The following is a 23,719-nucleotide window of genomic DNA, read 5'->3' as shown; positions in this document are numbered from 1 at the left end:
AGCACCTAGAAAACAATGCAGTAATAATTAGAAGCTAGCATGGATTTGTCAAGAACAAATCCTGCCAGACTAATATGATATTATGTTTTGATCGGGTAACCTCCCAATAGACAGAGGGAATGCTGTAGACATAATATATCTTGACTTTATATCTTTTGGCGAGGTGCCTATGATATCCTGATTAGCAAGCTAATTAGGTGTGGACTGGATACATAAAGTGTCAGGTGGATACACAATTGGCTACAGAATCGTACTCAGAGGGTGGTGATTAATGGCTCCTTCTCTAACAGGGAGGAGGTAACAAGTGTTGTGCCGCAAGGATCAGTCCTGAGTCTGGTGCTCTTCAACGTTTTTATTAATGACTTAGATGGGGGACTGCAGAGAATGCTTGTGAAATTTGTGGATGGCACAAAATTGGGTGGAATAGCTGATATCCTGGAAGTTACAAAATACTGCACCTTGGGGGGGGAACCCAGATGACCTTATAGGCTCCATCTTACTTCACTATGATTTTATGATTATTCAAATAAATAAATAAATAAATAAATAAATAAATAAATAAATACATAAATAAATAAATAAATAAATAAATAAATAAATAAATCTAGGAGACAAATATTCTATAAATATGAAAAAACTGTTAACAGTGGGATTGAGAGGAGGATAGCAAAGATTCAATATTTACAAGATAGGCACAGATCTCTATTGGAATTAATACTAATGTTTAAAATCCCTGTACCTGTAACCATACCGGTTCATCCCTCCCCTTCTTTCACCTTTTTCTCCATATAGTAAGCGATGTGTTTGAAAAGGATAAACTCCTGCTGTCCTGCAGGCACTATATGTGAGTAAAAATGCTAGATTGTCTTATGTTCTTGCTTGCAAAAAGGACTTACATATGAGGGAAAATGACAACACAGAGTAAGGGGCCAGTTGTCCTCCTCTAATTATGTTGTTCATGATCAAGTAGATAAGGACTGAATAGGACTTTGTGTGAGAGAAAAAGACTTGGGAGAAAAAGAGAGAGGGGGGGATTTATGTTGTTTCCTAAGAGCCTACATCTAATGAAGTGGACCATGTAGTACAAAAGCATATATTACAATAAATCTGTTTTGCATTTCAAGTGCCAGGAGATGCCTGGGTGTTTGTTATTGGATATGACGGACTGAGGCTGGCCTGCTGGCTTCTGTTTTAAAATTGTCCCAAACTCCATTTCACTCTGTTGCCGTGGCAACAATAGCCTAGCTCACTCCATTCTCAGTTAGTTGTTCTCTATCAACCTTGAGAATCCTACAAATGCTTCACAGTTATTTTCTAATTCCTTTCAGAATATCCCGCAGGATATCAAGTACCCACAATATCCTTCTTGGTGCTAGCTAATCAGTCAACCCTCAAGAAATTTATGTTCAAATCACCCTACATTAGCATGGAAATCTTATTACAGCCTCACACTTTTTCCCCACAAGCTTGCCTCTGAATTGGTCTATGTTTATTAGGGAGAGGGTGGACACCTTCTGCCCAATCCTAATTATTATTGTTTCCTTGATTAAGCAAGCAGATTTCAATATTCCATGGAATTTAGCTCTTCCTGTTCTCTCCTATCTGTTACTGATGTCAGCAGAAGGCCATTTATCTTTGGAGTTGATCCAGGCCAGAGCCAGTCGAGAGAATGCATGCTTGATGCTCTGCTGGACTTCCTGAAATGACTGAAAGAAAGATCTTCAGAAACTAAAACCAAAATCCTACCAGGAAAACAGAAGAGCCATCTGAAGAGGGGGAATCATTTAAGTAATTGGCCTTTTGTCATTGTGTAAATCAGTGGTTCCCAACCCAGCTGTTCCTGGATTGCAACTCCCAGAAACCCCAGCCAACACAGCTGATGGCTGTTTCCACTGCTGTGGCTGCAGGTTACGGGAGCTCCTTGCTAGCCACTCAGCTGAGGCAAGCTCAGGAAGCCAATATGGAGGCCAAAGAGGGGAGGGTGAGAGCAATCCTTTATTAAGGCTGCTTGCCTGCCACGCTGTCTCTTCCTGGCACAATTGTCATGTATCAGGCAGCAGGCATGCAGCAAGCCGGGCGAGGCACTTTCGATTTCACCCTGGGGCCTGATGCGTGCCTGTGGAATATGGAGAGTTGTGCAGCTGTGCAACCAGCAGTTTGGAGGCTTGGAGGGTTGGGGGAAAGGTGGTCCCTGTCCCCGCAGAGGTTGGAGGAAGCAGGCGTGCAGTGGGCCAGGCAAGGAGCCCTTCATTTCACTCCAGGGCCTCTTGCATGCCTGTTGACCCAGAAGGGACAGCTGTTCAGTGGCTTAGGGGTTGGGGAAAGTGGTCCCTTGTCTGCACAGAGGTGGGGGGGTTGGCTGAACCTGGAGCTTGTAAGCCCCCTTTTAAATTTGTTTTAAAAATAAAAAACCCGTAACATATAAGTAGCAGGGAGGAAGGGTGAGTGATGGGGTGGACGGGCACATAGCCTGGACTCCACACACCGCACGTAGGGTTTGTCACGTTCCCGGGGGTTACAACAGCCGAAGTCCGATAAACCAGTCCAGGGTCAAGAATACCAAGAATGCAAAGCCAATGTCCATAAATCAACTCACAGAATGAAGTCCAGCGTCAAAGTCCAGAGTCCAATACACAGCGTAGTCCAGGGTCAGAGTCCAAAGTCCAATAGCAGCGTAGTCCAGGGACAGAGTCCAGAGTTCAGAGTCAGGAACATGGTTCAAGAAGCGTGGATGCAAGCCAAGGTTTTGACTCTTTGCTTCCACAGAATTTCTGGCTTCACTGGGAGCTGTTTTATAGTAAAACAGCTCCTTGAGCTGCTGGAAAGCTTTCTATCCTGTTAATACTCAGGACTACATGAACGTAGGTTTCTGTGGACAGCCTTCGAGCGATCCTCTGATCTCCTTGTCCTAAGTCTTTCCCGAAGCCTGGCCCGAAGTTTGTCTGCTGTGGAAGGAGAATCTGGTGTGGAATCAGAATCAGGTGTTTCTGATCTCTCAGCATTCTCTTCAGCCTCAGTTAACCCTTCTGGTTCCAGGTCTTCGGATGCACTCATGACAGGGTTCTAGCATGGGGAGGAGCTAGCCGGTGGGGTGTGGCATGTGATTCAAAAGAAAGAAAGAAAACACAAAGAGTGGATGAGTAGTCCAGATAGGCGGGGTATAAATCAAATAAATAAATAAAAATTATTTTTTAAATAACTAGGACTGGGTAAAGTGGAGCCCAGAAAAGGCCAAGGAAATAAAAAGGGAAAACAACCAGCTAAGCACAAGGCAAGCAGCTACCCCCCTCCTCATATGAGTAAGATTTGCCAGGCTATGGGGCTATCCACTGATGTAAGCCGCCCCGAGTAGACATTGTCTAGAGGGGTGGAGTAAAAATCGAATAAATAAATAAATAATAAAATATCCTGGACAAGCTGAGCAGGTTGGAAAGTGAAAGGGCATTAGTCAGAGAAGTGGCAGGTGCAGGCACAACATGGAGGTCTAGCAGGGACTCAAAGGCCCGTAAGTTAGAAGAACTCAAGCAGTTGGGTAATGTCATGTTGTCTCGTATTGCTGTCTTAGAGAGTGAATGTGCCAGCATTTCCAGGAGTTGTGGGGTCACTATGGAGGCTGCCTCACAGCATCAGAATGCAGTGACTGAGCATGCTCACCAGGCAACCAATGGTACCCAGACAATGATGGTGGAGGAAGAGATGCAAACAGAGGAGGTGGGCGCTCAGCTGGTGACTGGGCAGACAGAGGGTAAGGACTAGGCAGTGAGAGTCAGAGCACTGGGCCACTCGGGACCCAGCAGCCAAGTAGTAGCAGCCTCCGGATTAGCTGTTCCAAGTGAGTCTGAACCTGCACCAGACGCATCAGTGGGACTGGGCTTATTGCCATGGGCCCTGGTTGCCCCGCCTGGACACCAGCTGTTAGGCAGACTTACTATGCCTCAGCTGAGGCCAGCATGCCAAGTGGTGGGAGCAGGGTCCAAGGGGAAAAACCTTGGACCGCTCCATGTCTACAGTGGCCATTACCTGGTCAGACACCTGGGATCCTCAGCTCTCAAGAGCAGAGACACACCCTCTTGTTCTGAATACGGGATATAATTCTGTGGCACAGCATGCTCTCCCAAGTGGTAAGCAATATCTACCATTGGACGACCATCTTTTCCCGGCAACAGTAGAGAAGATATGAAGGAGAGAGATTGTAGATGTCTTCAAGCTCCTGAATATAGAAGTAGAGAAGAAAGGTTCAGAAAAGGAGGAGGAAATAGAGTGGGAGAAATTCAGGCAGTGTAAGCTGGACAGGTGCTGCACCAACTGACTGCCAGGTTACATTATTTACGCAGGAACAGTAGTTAAGACTCAACTGGACTGAACATTTTCCCTATTTCACTATCTCAATTTGACATACAGGGCCTATACGGATTTCCTTGGTCACACGTGGCTGATCTATGATGAGGGGTTCCGTATGTGTGCAGCCACATATGCTGGGATGTGCAGCATAATGTGCACACCATGACACCAGATGGTCTTGGGTGAACACTTTGATAGTGGCCACTTGGTACAAAGGGCCTCTTATGGATCAACTCCCCACACATTACCGGGCCAGTGGTTCAACCCTGCCTGGTCTACTGGGAGTTTAATTCCTGAAGGTCCTCATGCATCTGTGTACTGTTCCTGGGAAAAATCAGTGGCAAGTGGTAGGGAATCCAGAGATGGGATAAAGCCCCCTGCTGGACCTGGAAATACTCCATAAGGGGCCTGAGTCCAGTTAAATTGTCAGCTTTAGGAGAATGGCTGGGGGAATATCCAGATAAGGTTGTTACCCCAAATGAGTTATTGTTCTTTATATCCTGGGGAGAAAGACCATGAGAGGAGAGAGAGAGAGCCCAGCCAGACTACTGACAAGAAGACCATACACCAATAATTTTGGGTTAAGCACTATTCATGTAAAACTTATTGATGAGACATAAGACATAGGATATAAGACAAAAGGTACCAAGAGGCCTCTCATTCATACTTCCCATTCACACATGATACTCATCCAAAAAGGCCCTTCTCTGGTTGGTGAAGAGTCTTCAGAAAGGGTGATGGGGTTCATTCCAGCACTGTTCCAAAGCCCACCTGTATCTTCCTTCTTATAGGCATAGAACTCCCTTGTGGGCAAGCAGGGGTCAGACTCTGGTTTCCTGGGCAGATAGAATCTGTTGCCATGCAGGAATTCTTCCTTTCATGTGTACAGTTTGTTCCATCTGCCACAGACTTGGTTTCAGCTAGCCTTCTTCCACTTTCTTGTCTGGAGAACTGGTTATAGTCAGCCTTCTTTCTTTTTTTCTATCTGAACAAACAAGTCCACATTTAGAATGTTTTCCACGTCTGTGGTTTCTTACTGATATAGAAATTTGAACTCTTGCAGTGTTTTGTAGATTTGTATCAGGCTCACCATCCCATTTTCCCTTGCGATTTCTCCATCTTCTCAGGTCTGGGGTGCTGGTCTTTCTGGAACCCACACACAGCCTAGCAGAATTGTTATGTCTCTCGACCTCTATTACCAGAGTCCCACACACTCCAGAGAGTACATCCAAGCTAAAAACAATCACAGGATTTCAGACCTCAAGATTTCTACAGTTCCAAACTCATTACGATGTTCCAGAATCTCAAAGAGTGTTTCACATATCAAATCGAAGCTAGGAAAAATCTCTGGCTTTCCACCTCAGTATTTGTACAGTTCCAACCTCGGTACAATGTTCCAAAGTCCCAAAAGGCTTTCCACATATTTAATCAGGTATAATTGTAATTGTTGTGGTGGGTTTTTTGGGCTCTTTGGCCGTGTTCTGATGGTTATTGCTTGGGAGTTGAGTATTTAGGGCTGTGAGATGGGCTTTTGTCCTTTTCAGGAGACAGGTGATTATGGTGATCAGTGTGTTTTTGTTGTGGGTGTATTGTTGTGGTAAGGAGAGATTATCTGTCACTGTGATTGATGCAAGGATGCATATGAGGCTAGCCTGTCCAAGGCAGCTACACTTGTGGCATTTTTGGAGCATTCAGGGTGAGTGAACTGGTGGCTGCCTCAAGGGGGGATGCTTTGAGGTCTGCTTTGCAGCTGTCTGATGCCACAGTCTTTGAAGACTGTGTGGCCCTACATTTGCTGCAAACAGACCAACGAGGTAAGGAGAAGTGGTTTCTCTAGGGACGTGTGGATTAGTAGAGTTACGCCCATTAGGAGCAATGAAGGAATATTTCTCATTGTGAGGGGAGAGCCAAGGGGAGTTGTTTCAACATAAGGATGAGTCACCTTTAACTAAATTTCAGTTTTGGAAGGTGACAGCTGGGGCCTTACAAATGTCTGATATACCTTAACTCTGGGCTCTGGGTATACCCTGACATTATGGGAACTCACCATCAAGAGATCTGGGGCTGGTGTAAGGCCAGCCCCAAATTCAGATCATGACCGTAGGCCCCCTTTCATAAGGGGATGTGGGTTTTCAGATTCAACATCCCCTTAATAAACTGCCCAAAGAGTGCTTGAAGCGTTATGGGGCAGTATATAAGCAGCACACTTTTCTTTTTCTTTTCTGCTTTTTATGAATATAAAGACTACATACAGCCCTAGGCTTAAACAGTTAAATGATTCTTTCCACACATGAAAATTTGTAGACTTTGTCTAAAAGGGTGGGATAGAAATCTAATAAATAAATAAATAAATTTAGTAAAGCAATATTTAATAATAATAATAATGTGCCATCAAGTCAATTATGACTTATGACGACTCTTTTCAGGGTTTTCCAGATAGAGAATACTCAGAAGTGGTTTACTGTTCCTTCTTCTGGGGGTGCCCTGGGACTGTGCATCTCGCCCAAGGCAAGCTGACTGTTTTCCTAGGATGCACAGTGGGAAATTGAATTTCCAACCTCTGGCTCCACAGACAGACACCTAAACCACTGCACTACTCGGTTATAAAAGGCACTGACCTTTTTATATCCAAGAAGCCCAGGTTCAGAAAAAGCTTCTATAGCTGCATTCAAATAATATGTGACAACCCAAAGGATGTGCAAATGGGATATTTAATTATTTCTACCACCTAGTTGACCTTAACAATTGCACTGGTCAGCTGCCAGAAATTCTCCAGGGGCAATTTAACTATTAGGTTCTTTCCCTTTTCTTAGAGTATGATTTCCCCATCATCACTATTTTATCATTTAGGAATTCAATCTGCTGACAAAAAGGCTAGGGGAGGGAGAGAAAGGCATATAACCATACTGTGATAGCCCCCAACACCCAGCACCTTTAAAGACCTCTGTGCAGGTAGCACTAAAGGTCCAAAGAAGGGCTATTAAGTATGAGCAGCTGAACACACTAAGAAGCTTCCTTACAACTAGAAGCACCACCAAACAGAATACAACCAATGTGTTCCCTGTTGTTAAGATATAGAATAGATAATTTGAGTGTTTTTAATACATCAATAGAGGTGCTTTTAAAATACAGTGCAGACTTATACAGTACATGCATTTGCCCCACTATAGTCAATGGTCTCAGACCAGTTCCATGTGAAATTGTCCTTAAAAAGAATCTAGAAAAGTATAACCTTTTTTAAATAAAATGAGTGTGTTAACTAACTTTTTGGAATGGTCGCAAGAATTACTTAAGGGTCTGGGGATTTATTTGTTTTTTAAATTAGGAACCAGTTGAATCCTCCAGGGAAGAATGTTTGTTTAAGGTAGAAAATGTCATTTTGGAATAATATAGTTAACAGGGACAGAAGAAAATGGGACTCTGTAAAATGGCAGCAACTCTGGTAACATCTCAGCTTTTAATCTTCAGGTAAGATTTTTTTTTAAAAAAATTAAGGTTTTAAGTAAGCATGGGAAATTTCTTTAAAAGAGAGTGGTAACTATGGCACTTAGATAACTATGGTTATCTAAAACATAGTAAATGAGTTAATTTGTGTTTTGAAAGGTTTATGCGGTATAGTCATTGCTGGCTAGCATTTAAATTCCAGCCATTTTTGTATATCAGCTTTTGAAGTCCTGAGAGCTTTTACCATTTGTTCCGATTAGGTCTGCCTTCAGTAGATAAGTCTCTCAGGTAATTTGAAGTACAAGCTGAAAATGAAGTTCGTTTGATGGTCTAAAGCTAAGAAATGTCTCTTAACCAATTAATTAAATGCTGTTCTCTTTAAATTCCTGTTTGTGTTCTGTTTTATGTGCCATTCTCTCAGATGTGTGAAGCCCAATGCGCTTACTGTGGGATCTTTTTCCCCTTCCCCAGTGCTTGTAAAGAGTTGGTTCTTGTATAAGTAAGTAGCTGTACTTTAAAAAAAAATCATGTGCTACATAATGGCCTGCTTTCTTTCACCACAGTTTTAAAAACAGGCACACCCTCCCACCAGATCATTTTTGCTCTGGCTTATACTTCCTGTATGGTTGAAAGCTAAACTTACCTTTTGTGAAAGGATTATCCTAACACATTACATTTCCCAGCATGCTTTGGATTATTTAAAGCTGGAAACAAGCATGTGATGCACTGATGAAGGAAGTCTTACAGCCAGGCTCTTTCTCTGCATGTGTAACATTGTCTCACTCTGTATTTCTTTTATAATTTATATTTGAAGTTCAGTACTCTGAAGATACCTTTCACATTTAACTTCTAGCATTTTCCTCCCATTGCGTCTTTGCTGGCTGGAGCTGAATGCAAGTGATTCTGTTTTTACAGCATTGTGTGCTTAAAGCCCTCTTCTTCAATATACAGTTTCTGAATTAATATCAATGTTGAAGTTCACCAACTCATGCAAATGCTCAGAGCAACAAAGCTAAATGTCTCAGTGCCACATTTTCCATTGTAAAGAAAGTGTTCTTTCTATGATGAATGACTGCTGAGAGTGTACCCACCGATTAGGGGTACCAGAGGGACCCTCGCAATCAGGGCGGGGCTTTGCGGACTTGCCTGGATAGCTATGCAACATTGTAGGTAGTTCACGAGAACAATCGAGGGGCACAGGCAATAAAAGGCTTTTAAGGGGCATGCACCCCATTGTCTGCCTTCGGCCATATTCAGTCGGCAGCCCGCCCGCCCGCCCGCCCTAATTTCTAGTGCAAGACTAGCTGGTCGCCCACTGGGGGCCGGATAGGAATTTTTGACCCATCTCCTGATTGGCTGGCGGAGATGGGGATTTTTCGCCTGTCCCACACTGGAGCAGGAGCAAAGGCATAATTAGGGGTGGCAGTATAATCCAGTCACATGGGGCGGGTAGTGCAGATTCAAAAGGTATGGCATCTTGGATTATATGGTAAAGACACCAAAATCGAAGTGCATCTGGACTGACAGAGCTGCTGATCAGGCGAGTGCAGTTCTGGGAGGAAAGATGCGCTGAGAATGCACCCAGACCCACAGAAGGCACAGAGAGAGAGGAAAGGGGTTCCGGGGAAAATTGGAGGCCGCCAGTTATCCCTTGGTAATAAAAGGGGATTAACTGAGGCCTGAACCCAGCCCATTGGCTGGTCAAGGGTCAACCTAGAATCCAAGTGGGAATTTGAATCCGCACTACAGCAGCAGCACCCCTTTGCCAAAGGATTGGCAATGTTCATGTAAATGGAAATGAATTCCAATAAAGTGTGGCCCATGTTTAACCCATTCACCTGGTCTTGTGTGCTTATTCGGGATAATTTGGGCAAAGAAACCTGTTTATTTTCATGGGAAAGGTTGAATTACTCTTCAGCGTAATCATCCCCTAAAATGTACATGTTTATTCAGGGAGATAATGGGTCTAACCAACTTTAGGTTAGCGGAAAAGGTGCGAGAGGCACCAGAGTTTTACTCATAGTTCTGCATGTGTTAGTGAAACAAGGGTACCATATCAGTTCAACCCAAAGCTACCTGAATGAGTATTTGTACAAATGCTAGTGTAAACATTTGTGCAAACGGAATCAAAGTATTAAATCTAGGACTTGTGTGGGTCTAAACGCCATTTTCCAAAAGCAATGGGCACTTTATCCTAGCAGAATAACATCACTAAATACAATTCTGTGTTTGAGATTCCTCTTCATTATTATTTTATTTATTTATTTTATTTATTTTATTTATATCCCACCTATCTGGTTGGGTCAGGACCATTCTAGGCAGCTAACAACATTAGTTTAGCAACTACCATTGGCCAGAAAAATTAAAATAAATCAGGAGCTGAGCATGGCAAAGGTGCCTTCTTGTTTACCTAGCAACTAGCCTATGCAGCAAAGATTAAGTCAGGTCCAATCCTGGCCAGAGCTTGGGGAAGTTGCTGTTTTGGACAATGGCTTCCAGAATCCTCCAGCCATTGGCTATGCTGACTGCAGAATTCTCAGAGCTGTAGTATATAAAAAAGGAAGTTTCTCAAACTCTAATCCTGGCATCTGCTAATTATTGTTAAATAGACTGTTAAGAGCAGCAGTTCAGCCTTGATTATCTTGAGCCATGGGATGATCAGGTTCCTCATTTTATCCTAGAGTCTTCCATTGAGAAGAAATACATGCAAGTGATAAGAGAGAGGAACAGTGCAAAGAGCCTCGTGGCACAGTGGTTAAAACGCTGTACTGCAGCTAAAACTGTGCTCATGACCTGGGGTTCAAATCCCAGGTAGCCGTCTCAAGGTTGACTCAGCCTTCTGTCCTTCCGAGGTCGGTAAAATGAGTACCCAGCTTGCTGGGGGGGGCAATGTGTAGCCTGTATAATTAAAATTGTAAACCACCCAGAGAGTGCTTGTAGCGCTATGGGGCGGTATATAAGTCCAAAAATAAATAAAATAAATAAATAAATAAAAATGCGGAAGGATGGCGAGTCAAAAAAGCAGGAGAAGCTCAGGAAGGAATCACTGTCTATACTTCAAAGAAACTCTTCTAAGATTGGTTGAGTCACTTGCAAATTGTAGCACAATAAGCTCCAGAGGAAGATGTTATTTGCAATTAGTTACTACTGAGGGTAGTGTAGGTACAACATCGTATGCTTATGCAAATAATGTAGCAATTGCCAAGGTAATATCAGGTATTAACTGTATGAGGTAGCCAGAGGTATTTTTCTGTTGTACTTGAATAACAATGTTTTACCTAAAGACAAGGCTTCTGTGCTGCTTAGAGCAGCAGCTGCCAGGGAGAGGATATTGTAATTCCAGGACATCAAGTCCATGTTGGTATAAGCACAGCATGGAGTAGCAAGACACCTCTTTTACCCTTTGATTTCTCCTGTCCCAATCCCAGGCATGTGCCTGGAGGATTTTAGGTGACTTCTGAGACTGGAAACCCTGGAATTACAAAAATCCAATCTCCAGCAGCTGCTTCTCACTATATCATTTCCTCTTAGAAACTATTCTTACAGATTGTTGTTGTTTAGTCGTTAAGCCGCGTCTGACTCTTCGTGACCCCATGGACCAGAGCATGCCAGGCCCTCCTGTCTTCCACTGCCTCCCGGAGTTTGGTCAAATTCATCTTGGTTGCTTCAATGACACTGTCCAACCACCTCATCCTCTGTCCTCCCCTTCTCCTCTTGCCTTCACACTTTCCCAGCATCAGGGTCTTTTCCAGGGAGGCTTCTCTTCTCATGAGATGGCCAAAGTATTGGAGCCTCAGCTACAGGATCTGTCCTTCCAGTGAGCACTCAGGTTTGATTTCCTTCAGAATGGATAGGTTTGTTCTCCTTGCAGTCCAGGGGACTCTCAAGAGCCTCCTCCAGTGCCACAGTTCAAAAGCATCAATTCTTCTGCGGTCAGCCTTCTTTATGGTCTAGCTCTCACTTCCATACATCGCAACTGGAAAAACCATAGCTCTCACTATATGGACCTTTGTTGGCAAGGTGATGTCTCTGCTTTTTAAGATGCTGTCTAGGTTTGTCATCACTTTCCTCCCAAGAAGCAGGCACCTTTTAATTTTGTGGCTGCTGTCACCATCTGCGGTGATCATGGAGCCTAAGAAGGTAAAATCTGTCACTGCCTCCATATCTTCCCCTTCTATTTGCCAGGAGGTGATGGGACCAGTGGCCATGATCTTAGTTTTTTTGATGTTGAGCTTCAGACCATTTTTGGTGCTCTCCTCTTTCACTCTCATTAAGAGGTTCTTTAATTCCTCCTCACTTTCTGCCATCAGAGTGGTATCATCTGCATATCGGAGGTTGTTGATATTTCTTCTGGCAGTCTTAATTCCAGTTTGGGATTCATCCAGTCCAGCCTTTTGCATGATGTATTCTGAATATAAGTTAAAAATACAGCCTTGTTGTACTCCTTTCCCAATTTTGAACCAATTAGTTGTTCCATATCCAGTTCTAACTTTTGCTTCCTGTCCCACATATAGATTTCTCAGGAGATAGATAAAGTGGCCAGGCACTCCCATTTCTTTAAGAACTTGCATAGTCAATGAAGCAGAAGTCGATGTTTTTGTGGAACTCTCTGGCTTTCTCTGTAATCCAGCGCATGTTAGCATTTTGGTCTCTAGTTCATCTGCCCCTTCAAAATCCAGCTTGTACTTCTGGGAGTTCTCGGTCCACATATTGCTGAAGTCTACTTTGTAGGATTTTGAGCATAACCTTGCTAGCGTGTGAAATGAGTGCAATTGTATGGTAGTTGGAGCATTCTTTGGCACTGCCCTTCTTTGGGACTGGGATGTAAACTGATCTTTTCAAATCGTCTGTCCACTGCTGAGTTTTCCATTGATGATGATAAAAAGTGCACTGGTCCTTTGATGTTGGGCTATGGCACCAGGGTGGGTGACATGACCTTTACTTTGGTTTGTTCCTTTTTGTGCACCACACACAGAATGATGAAAGTGGTAGGAAACCCACCCCCCCAACTCAGAAGTCTCTAGCAAACACGTCATTGCTAGCTCCACTCTGGCAGCCGTTAATGATGATTAAATCCTCTACAAGCTAGCAAAATTTTAATGCAACTTGCTAGGTATGTTGGACACCTTACTACTCCCCATACCACCCTATGGCTGGTGTGCAATGTGTTCCAGGAAAAATAGTGCACATCTTTATTAAATTTGGTGCATCCTGCTAGTTCGGTAAACAGCCTGTGTAGATTTAGTAAGATTTAGAATTCAAATAATGTATCATTTCCTTCCTTTCAAATCGAGGGGGTAATGTCGGCGTATATAAAAACATTTTGGGGTAAAAGGTAAAAAAGTTCCCTGACCCCTGGTTTAGGGCCTTATAGGTTAGTACCATTACCTTGAAACTGGTACGGAAGTGAAGAGGAAGCCAGTGTAAGGTGGCCAGGCTGGGGTATGATGTGTTGGTATTTCCTTGTCCCACTCAATGATCTGGCTGCTGTGTTCTGGACCCATTGCAATATCTGTAGCAGTCCCAAGGGCAGCTCCACATAGAGGGGGCATTGCAGTAGTCAAACTCTGTCAATCCCTTCACCCTCCCTGGTATTACTGCCGCTCCGGGAAGTCAGTGTGCCTGCTTACCTCCCACCTGTGCCACCCAGAACACCAAACCGCCTCTCTGCCTGCCCCCTCTGACATCCAGGCTGACCAAATCACCTCTGTGCTACCCAGGGCACAAAACCACTATCTCCCAGCAACCTGTGCAACTCAGGCAACAAAACTACCTATCTGCAGGCAATCCTTGCCACTCTGGGACACAGACCTACCTCTCTGCAAGCAACCTGTGCTACCAAGAGCACAAAACTATCTCACTGCAAGCTATCTGTGTCATTAAAGGGATTAAAGTTACCTCTCTCCCAACAACCTGTGCAACTCAGGGCACAGACCTACCTCTCTGCAAGCATTCTGTGTCATCCAGGTGGACAAAACCACCTCTCACCTCTCTGCCTGCATTTTGTGCTGCCCAGGGCACAAAACTACATCTCAGCAAACAAGCTGTGACAACCAGGGCACAAAACTACCTCTCTTCCAGTAATCTTTCCAACCTGGGATCACACAACTTCCTTTATTCCAGCCACCCCTGAAACTGGGAGCAAATCAAACTACCACTATGCCAGCCACTCAGGGCAAACCAGGCTATCTCTATGCCAGCCACTTCTGAAACTGAGGCAAACTAAACTATGCGTACTCCACCTTCCTCTGAAACTGGGGGCAAACCAAACTACATCTATTTCAACCACCTCTGAAACTGGGGGCAAACTACTCTACATGACTTCTGGCAGCCTCTGAAATTGAGGGCAAACCAAACAATCTCCATGACAACCATGTCTGAAATGTAGGGGCAAACCAAACTACGTCTTATGCCAGCTGTCTCTGGACCTGGGGCAAACCAGATTACCTCGATGCTAGCTGCCTCTGTAACTGAGGGCAAGCCAATTTACTTCTATGCTTGGCACATATGAAACTGGGGGCAAACTACATTATGTGTATTCCAGCAGTCGCTGAAACTGGGAGCAAACCAAACAAACCTCTCTGCCAGCTGCCACTGAAACTGGAGGCCAACCAAACTACCTCTATTCCAGGCTCCTCTGAAACTGGGGTAAACGAAAACTACATGTATTCCTGCTGCCTCTGAAACTGGGGAGGGAAATCAAACTAGGTCTGTGCTGGACATCTCTGAAAATGGGGGCAAACCAAACTATGTGTATTCCAGCTGCCTCTGAAGCCAGTTGGAAAACTAAACTACCTCTATGCAATTTGCCTCTAAAACTGGGGGCATACTAAACTACCTCTATACCAACCTCCTTTGAAACTGGGGGTGAACCAAACTACATTCATAACAACTGCCTCTGAAACTGGGGGCAAACAAAATTACATATATGCCAGGCACCTCTGAAATTGGGGGCAAACCAAAATATCTCTGTGCTAGCCACCTCTGAAACTGAAGGCAATCCAATTTACTTCCATGCCTGACATATCTGAAACTGGGGACAAACTAAATTACATGTAATCCAGCTGCCTCTGAAACTGGAACAAACAAAGCCTACATTTTTTCCCAGCTGCCTCTGAAACTACATATATGCCAGCCACCTCTGAAAGAGGGGGCAAATCAAACTACCTCTATTCCAGCTGCCTCTGGTACTGGGGCAAACTAAAACTACATGTATTCCAGCCACCTCTGAAACTGGGGGCACACCAAACGACTTCTATTCCACTCACCTCAGAAAAAAGTCAGCAAACTAAACTACCTCTATGCCAGACGCCTCTGAAACTGGGACAGACTAAAAATTCCATCTATTCCAACTGCCCCTGAAACTGATGGCAAACCAATATACCTCTATGATTGGCACATCTGAAAGGGGAGGCAAACCAAACTATGTCTATACCAGCTGCCTATGAAACTGGGGGCAAACCAAACTACCTCTATGCCAGCCACCTCTGAAACCACAACAAACCAAACAATGTCTATTCCAGCCTCCTCTGAAACTGGGGGCAAACAAAGGACTTCTGTGCCAACCGCATTGGAAATGGGGGGCAAACCAAACTATTTCTATGCCAGCTGTCTCTGGTCTTGGGGGCAAACCAGACTATCTCGATGCCAGCTGCCCCTGTAACTGAGGGCAAACTAATTTACTTCTGTGCTTGACACATGTGAAACTGGGACAAAACAAACTACCTGTTACATAACAGCACTGATGTTACCTGTCTGTCATGGGTTTGGAGGGAAAGTTCCATCCTATGGGGAGTGGAAGGCGGGACATCAGGAGGAGGGGCTGTACTGTATAAATATGTGATGCCTGTGTGGTGAAGAGTAGACGCTGAGACAGACTGTGAGACACTGGGTTGGGACGAAGCAGCAGCTGGGGAAGAAGAAGCTGTTGTGGGAGTCTGGGTGTCTGACAGGGTACTACTGTGTGTCAGAGTACCAACCTGATAAGTTCAGGTGTCTGTGGGTTAGCCAGAACTGATGGGTTCAGGGTCTGTGCTTTAAGTTAAAGGTTCTAGGTGAACCAAACTGTATGCTTGTGTGTGTGAGAATAAGCCACGTTACTTTATTTTATTCACCTGATTGTTTTATTTACCCTGTTTGTATTTAAAATAAACCTTATTCTTTTGTTGTTTAAAAATCCATCCCTGGTCTGTGTGACTTATTATAGGGAATGGTTGGTGGCAGCTTAGTAACTGTGTGATAGATCCCAGTAGGTCTGGGTTTGTCACATTGATTGGTGTCCAGCGTGTGGGATACGACTGGTCCAGTTGTCCAGCGGTCCAGCAAAGCCTTGGCAAGTGTGCCCAGAGCAAGGGGGGTCTAGTCAGGGACAGTCTGAGGCGCGTAGGTAATCTTCTAGGTGTACCTCACGGGGAGGTGCGCTAGTAGAAGAACGTGCCAACTGGGGAGACTTAGATTAAGGTGCTCTGAGGCAGCCTAGTTTTGGCGGGAAAAAGCTGAGGAAAAACTGCGTAGCAACAGCGAGCTAGCTTGCCAGCTGAGAGGCCCAGCAGAGGGGGGTAGGCTCTGACTCGATACTGTTGCAAATTTAGTGCTGAAGAACAGCAGCAATCTCTAGGAGAGCTGGTTCTGAGGCAAGAAGGAAAAAAGTGGTCGTTTTATTTTGAGGCTTGACTTTTTAAAGCAGCCTGTTCTGAGGGGGGATTATGCCCTTGACTCGAAGTCAAGTAACAGACATGGGTGAAGTGAAAGACCCCCAGATTGACCAAGGTTCTGAGGATGAATTTGGCTCAGTGCAAGGTGACAGCACAGGAGAGCAGGACCCAGAACTCAGAAAATTACTCCTAGCCCAACAGCATGAACTGAGGGTGAGGGAAATGGAGGAAAGGGAAAGAGAGAAACAGCGGCAATTTGAATTAGAGAGAGAGAGAGAAAGAATGGAAATGGAGAGGGAGAGAGAGAGAATTGCTCTGGAAAAAGAAAGAATGGCGTTTGAATTAAGAAAACTGGAAATGATGAACCAGAACAATAATAATAATAGGGATTCTGAGGGAGGCCAACTGTCTAAGGCTGACCTGAAGAAATTCCCTGTGTACCACAAGGGAGATTGTCCTGAGGTGTTCTTTTCCTTAGTGGAAAGAGCGTTTGTGGACTTCTCAGTGAGGGAAACTGAGAAGATGACCATCATGCGATCTTTAATCAGTGGTAGCCTGGCTGAGGTTTATGCCGAGATGCCTGAGGAACTGATGAAAGATTTTGCAGAGTTCAAAAAACTGGTGTTTGCAAGACATGGGATAAATGCAGAGCAGCTGAGACAAAGATTCAGGTCCCTTACCAAGAAGCCAGAGCAGACTTTTACCCAAGTGGGGGCCCAATTGGTGAGGCTGCTTGAGAAATGGCTATCGCAGGAGGGGACAGAGACCTATGAACAGCTTAAAGACTTGATAGCCCTGGAACAGTTCTATTCAGTTCTGCATGGGGAATTGAAATTCCAGGTGAGGGAAAGGAAACCGAAATCTGTGGCAGCAGCCGCAGAAATCGCGGATTTTATCTCCCAAATAAGAAAGCCCTTGGGTGAGGGGAAATCTGTAGGTAAACCCAAAGAAACCTACAGCAAGTACTCTCAGGGACCAGGGAAAAGCCAGCAAGGGGGAGGGGCCCATGGTGAAGGGAAGCCCTCAGGCATGAAACCAAGCCCTCAGAATTTGGAGGGAAAACCCAAACAAGAGGAGAGAGAATCAAAATACACCAGAAAATGCTATTTCTGTCAGGGAAAGGGTCATCTGATCTCAGAGTGTGAGAAATTGAAGCAGCTAAAAGGGATGGTGCCTCAGAATTCTAGTGGGACCAAGCCAAAAGCTGTGTTCTGTGTCCAGAAAGAGCAAGGCTCAGTGTCACAGAGGGAGCCTGTTGCCATGGCTACTCAGTCTGGAACAGCTACCTATGCTGATCAGGCTGAGGAAAATGGTCCTCTTGTGGAGGTAAAGCGCTGCTTGCTGATAAAAACAGATTCTCAGTTGTTTGAGACAGCAGGGGTGGACGTAGGAATACTTGACCGGCAGTATAGGGGGCTGCGGGACACTTGTTCCCAGGTAACCCTGTGCCATCCAGATATTATTCCTCGGGAGTTTATAATCCCAAATGAGAGCATAAAGGTGGCAGGGATTGAGGGGCAGGTAATCTCTCTGCCAGTAGCAGAGGTACCTGTCAACTTTCAAGGCTGGAGGGGAGATTGGCGGCTAGCGATTTCATCGACTCTGCCAGCAGCCGTGCTCGTGGGAAATGACCTGGCTGAACATGTGAAAAGGGTGCTAGTGATTACACGCTCACAAGCCACCACGGGGACAGTTCAGGGGGGTAACGATGAGCCAGAGGCGGAAGCAGAGGGGAGTTCAGAAGCTGTGGTGGAAACCTTAACCACAGACAGCAGATTTGGACAGGAGCAAAAGGCAGACGCCACTCTCCAAAAGTGTTTTGAACAGGTGACTGACGCCCAGCTAACACCTGAAACCCCAGTGAGATTTCTGGAGAAAAAGGGGATTTTATATAGAGAGACCTTGAGGAACATCTCAAAAGGGGGAGATGGGATCAGAAGTCAACTGGTGGTACCTGAAAAGTATCGCCCCATGATCTTACAAAGGGGGCACTCTGACATGTTTGCTGCACACTTAGGGGTCAACAAAACACAGCAGAGAATCACACAGAATTTCTACTGGCCTGACATAGGGAAGCAGATCAGGGAGTTCTGTAAACAATGCGATGTGTGTCAAAGGCAGGGGAATAACCGCGATAGGACCAAAGCAAAGTTGTGCCCTTTGCCTGTGATTGACACTCCGTTTAAATGCATAGGGGTGGATATTGTGGGACCTTTGCCCAAGGCCACAAAGAGGGGGAACAGGTTCATTCTAACAATTGTGGACCATGCCACAAGGTATCCTGAAGCCATACCCTTGACTAACATTGAAACTAACACAGTGGCCGATGCTTTGGTGGGGTATATGTCCAGGATGGGATTTGCCTCAGAGATAATCACAGATTTGGGCGCATCGTTCACATCAAAGCTCATGAAACGCTTATGGCAGATCTGTGGAATTAAGCACAAGGAAACCACTGCTTATCATCCTGAAAGCAATGGGTTAACTGAGAAGTTCAATGGGACTCTAATGCGCATGATTAGGGCTTACTTGGCAGAGAATCCAAACAATTGGGACCAGAAGCTGCAATCCCTTTTGTTTGCTTATCGATCAGTGCCACAAGCCAGTACCGGGTTTAGTCCATTTGAACTTCTATTTGGGAGACGGGTGAAAGGGCCCCTTGATTTGATCAAACAAAATTGGGAGCAGATCACCCAGGATGACCCACAAGACGTTGTGACATACATAGACACCTTGATGAATGACCTAAGGAGAAATCTAGAGCTGGCAGCAGAAAACCTGCAAGCTCAGAAGGTCAGACAGAAAACATGGTATGACCACAAAGCTAGAGAGAGGCGCTTTGACCCGGGGGAGGAAGTGCTTTGGCTTAGGCCCTGCAGAGAGAATAAACTGCAGCTCAAATGGGCAGGACCATATAGGGTCATTTCCAAGATGTCAGACCTGAACTACCTTATAGAGCAGGAGGAGAACCAAGCAAGGAGGGTGGTTCATGTGAATGCCCTAAAACCCTACTACAGAGGGGAACAGAGGGTTTTATTCGCGATAAAAGCAGCTGAGAGTGAGGAAGCTGAATTACCCTTCTGGGAGGGTAGAGGGGAAGTAAAATACAACCCAGAGGAGGTAAAGATCAGTCCTGCACTCACCCAAGACCAGCAGCAAGAACTAAAAATGCTGCTTAGTAAATATCAACAGGTGTTTTCCAACAAGCCGGGGATAGTGAAGGGAGTGATGCATCGGATCCACACAGGGGATGCACCCCCGCAGGCAGTATCCCCATACCGAGTAACGGGACCCTATAGGGACAAGGTGCGGAAGGAGCTGGACGAGATGCTGAGGGAGAACATAATCGTCCCCTCTTCTAGTCCTTGGTCCTCTCCGATAGTCCTTGTGGACAAGCCTGATGGGAGCATTAGGTTTTGTGTTGATTACAGGAAATTAAACCGTGTAACCACTCCTGATGCCTACCCAATGCCCAGGCTAGACAACCTGATTGAAACCATAGGGGGTTGTCGGTTCATCTCATCATTGGACCTGGTAAAGGGATATTGGCAATTAAGAATTGATCCCAGGGATCAAGAAAAGACTGCCTTTTGCAGCCCTTTTGGTCTCTATGAGTTTCGAGTCCTGAGCTTTGGTCTCAGAAATGCACCAGCCACATTCCAAAGGCTGATGGACCAGACCTTGGCAGGGCTCAGTGACTTTACAGTGGCCTACATTGACGACATAGGGATCTTCAGTAATACCTGGGAAGATCACCTGATACACCTGGAGTTAGTGCTGCAGAGGTTAAGTGCAGCAGGGCTAACAGTAAAGGCCAGCAAGTGTCAGCTGGGTAGCCCAGAAATAAAATACTTGGGTCACATGGTAGGGGGAGGAATGATAAAACCCCTGGAGGCCAAAATAGAAGCTGTTCGTGATTGGCCTAGACCCAACACCAAGAAAAAGGTCAAATCATTTCTTGGGTTGGTGGGCTACTACAGAAAGTTCATCCCAAGGTTTAGCGAGATTGCGGCTCCGCTGACCGATCTGACGAGGAAGAAGGCTGATGACCGCATCCCGTGGACCAGCGACTGTGAGGCGGCGTTCCAGAGGTTGAAGGAGGCGTTAATCAACTATCCTGTCCTGCGTGCTCCAGACTTCGACCGGGAGTTCATCATCTACACCGATGCGTCTAACAGCGGGGTAGGAGCAGTTCTGTGCCAGGAGGATGAGAATGGTGACCAACATCCAGTGTCCTACCTGAGTAGGAAACTTCAAAAAGGTGAGAGACATTTGGCAACCGTGGAGAAGGAGTGTTTGGCCATAGTCTACGCGATCCAGAAGGCCAAGCCTTACATCTGGGGAAGACATTTTACTCTGTGTACTGACCATTCACCATTGCAATGGTTAAAGACAATGAAAACCCACAATAGCAAACTTATGAGGTGGGCTTTAAACCTACAGGACTATGACTTTGAAGTGAAGGTGGTCAGAGGGTCAGTGAACTGTGTTGCTGACGCCTTATCAAGAAGACCTGAAGAATGAAGACGGCGAAAGAACATGGACTATGTGTATATAATGCTGATAAAAAGTAAAATGTACCTGGTTTTGAATTTGGTTTGTATTAATAAAGGTAAATTGATGTACTGTATATGGTAAAATGTTTAAATGCATATTTGCTATGGTTAACTTGGAGTGTAAGTATATGTAAGTATTATATGGTATGTATAAATGTTGTTGTGTATTTTATGCAGGTTGTTTTTTTGGTGAAAAGCACTTTTAGCTTTCCCCCTACAAAACAACTTTTAAAGAGGGGAGGTGTTACATAACAGCACTGATGTTACCTGTCTGTCATGGGTTTGGAGGGAAAGTTCCATCCTATGGGGAGTGGAAGGCGGGACATCAGGAGGAGGGGCTGTACTGTATAAATATGTGATGCCTGTGTGGTGAAGAGTAGACGCTGAGACAGACTGTGAGACACTGGGTTGGGACGAAGCAGCAGCTGGGGAAGAAGAAGCTGTTGTGGGAGTCTGGGTGTCTGACAGGGTACTACTGTGTGTCAGAGTACCAACCTGATAAGTTCAGGTGTCTGTGGGTTAGCCAGAACTGATGGGTTCAGGGTCTGTGCTTTAAGTTAAAGGTTCTAGGTGAACCAAACTGTATGCTTGTGTGTGTGAGAATAAGCCACGTTACTTTATTTTATTCACCTGATTGTTTTATTTACCCTGTTTGTATTTAAAATAAACCTTATTCTTTTGTTGTTTAAAAATCCATCCCTGGTCTGTGTGACTTATTATAGGGAATGGTTGGTGGCAGCTTAGTAACTGTGTGATAGATCCCAGTAGGTCTGGGTTTGTCACACTACCCCTATCCCAACCACCTCTGAAACGGGGGGTAAACCAAACTACACCTATTCCAATTGCTTCTGAACCTGGGGGCAGACCAAACTACCTGCATGCCAGAGACCTCGAAAATGATGGAAAACCAACTAACCTGTATATCGGCCTTTCTGAAACTAGGAGCAAGCCAAACTACCTCTACGGCAGTGTAACCATGGTTCAGATTCCCATATCCTCTTTAATCTTTCTTCATACAGATGACAATGGCACGTCCTCTTGTAACAATGTAAAATCTTTTATTTCTAACAACTTGGCAATAACCAGTTCTTTGTATGAAGTGTCCTCTTTCTTCAGACTCACCCCAACAGTTTAAAGTCTTTAGGTAGTCATGTGGGTTTGGGGTCAATATGGGCATCCTCTTGGGAAAATGTTTAATCTATTTTTAAACTGTGCTGTATATTGGTTGAGGGAGCTACACGGGCTTTTAGAAGTGTCACATTTGAGGCTTTGTTCTGCACTCACTGGGCATCATACTGGCTGCCTCTCACAGCCATTCACTGCTGCTGCTGCTATGATGTTCTTTTAAACATTTTTAAACATTTTAAAATTTATTTTAAGCTGGATGATGTTAGTTCAATATTACACCTAGAAAAAAATCCAGATCAGACTGCAAATTTTCCGTGCATCCCAAAATGCACACATGGACCCACGCACACACAGGGGCATAAAAGGAGAGTGAGTGAGGGAATTGGTCGCCAGGGCTGGTGTGAGGGAAGGCACAGCAGTGAGTGGCAAAGAGAAATGGACTGAGAAATTGAGAACTTTAGCAGCTTCTAGGCTTGCAAAGGAGTGAGTGCTTTCCCCCACCCAATGTGTCCCTTTCTACTGGCTGTCTTTTCTTTTTTCTTTTCTTTTCTTTCTTTTTAACCTAAGCTATATTCCTGTTCTTCTGATTCTCTCTGACTTCAATTGTAAGCAGGAGGAATGAAGTGGGGATAGAAAACAGAGAGGCTCTGAAACAGGTAGGTACACCTGCTTGTCACAGCCACCTGCCACTGGTGTTCTTAATATTTGTTTTATTTTTTTAAAAAGAATTCAAAGTTGAGACAGCAATATTTCAATATACAAGTAACAGATCTATAACAGACTGGACTGAAGGGTTTTTCTGCAGCCTGAAATCCTTGATCCTGATATTCATTACTTGACAAACCCCACAGACATTATTTACAGGTGACTACATGTTTCCCCAGTGCTTTTAAATATCTATATGATACTGTGATTATTATGATTATTATATTTATATCTTCATGATGCAGGTGATGTTGTATGGGTTTGCCTAGTATTGATAATGGACTGGATGAGGACCAGTAAATTGAAACTTAATCCAGATAAAATGGAGATTCTACAGTTGGGAAGATCATTGGATCTGTTAGATGAATATTACTCTGACCTCAGTGGGATTACATTCCTTAGAAGGATTGGTTTCATATCTTGGGGGTACTCTTGGACCCAGCTTTCTCTGTGGAGGCAGAAATATCTGATGTAGCTGTGAGTGCCTTTAACCAGATCTGGTTGATTGCCCAGTTGTGCACTTAACATGGATAAGAAATGCCGAACAACTATGGTTCATGCATCGTAGTCTCTAAAATGGACTACCATAATGATCTCTAAGTAGGATTGCCCTTGAAGTCAATATAAAAACTTCAGTCTGTACAAAATGCAGCTGCTGGACAGATTACAGAGACCAGCAGATTTGAAAACATTTTTTCCAGTCTTTGCATACTTTCATTGGCTGCCCTGTTAGTTTCAAGGGACTTGATGCTCTTGCTTGAATTTTTTGTTTAGATTTTCTAGTTTTGCAGCAGAAGTGCAGGTATCCACAAAGCAGAACCAAGCAACTTCCCCAGAGTAGTCCAGCCGTTTTTCTTATCAATTGACACTTGCATTCTCAATAAACCACTC

At 44.6% G+C, this 23,719-nt stretch overlaps 1 long non-coding RNA gene across 2 annotated transcripts; it reads right to left on the bottom strand.

The window, feature by feature from the left end:
- Positions 1-340: 340 nt before the first annotated feature.
- On the bottom strand, positions 341-15,462 carry LOC144586556 (uncharacterized). Of its 2 annotated transcripts, none has more exons than XR_013541435.1 (2): positions 4,021-15,462; positions 341-3,079 (listed from the first exon to the last, which is right to left on the bottom strand). It is a non-coding gene; the product is annotated as an uncharacterized LOC144586556 (long non-coding RNA). The 2 variants fall into 2 exon arrangements; XR_013541434.1 differs by having other exon boundaries at positions 341-3,063.
- Positions 15,463-23,719: the final 8,257 nt, after the last annotated feature.

Source organism: Pogona vitticeps, chromosome 2 (assembly GCF_051106095.1).
Source record: "Pogona vitticeps strain Pit_001003342236 chromosome 2, PviZW2.1, whole genome shotgun sequence".
NCBI lineage: Eukaryota > Metazoa > Chordata > Lepidosauria > Squamata > Agamidae > Pogona > Pogona vitticeps.
The sequence above is the reverse complement of the archived record's forward strand: the minus strand, read 5'-3'. Positions and strand labels throughout refer to the sequence as shown.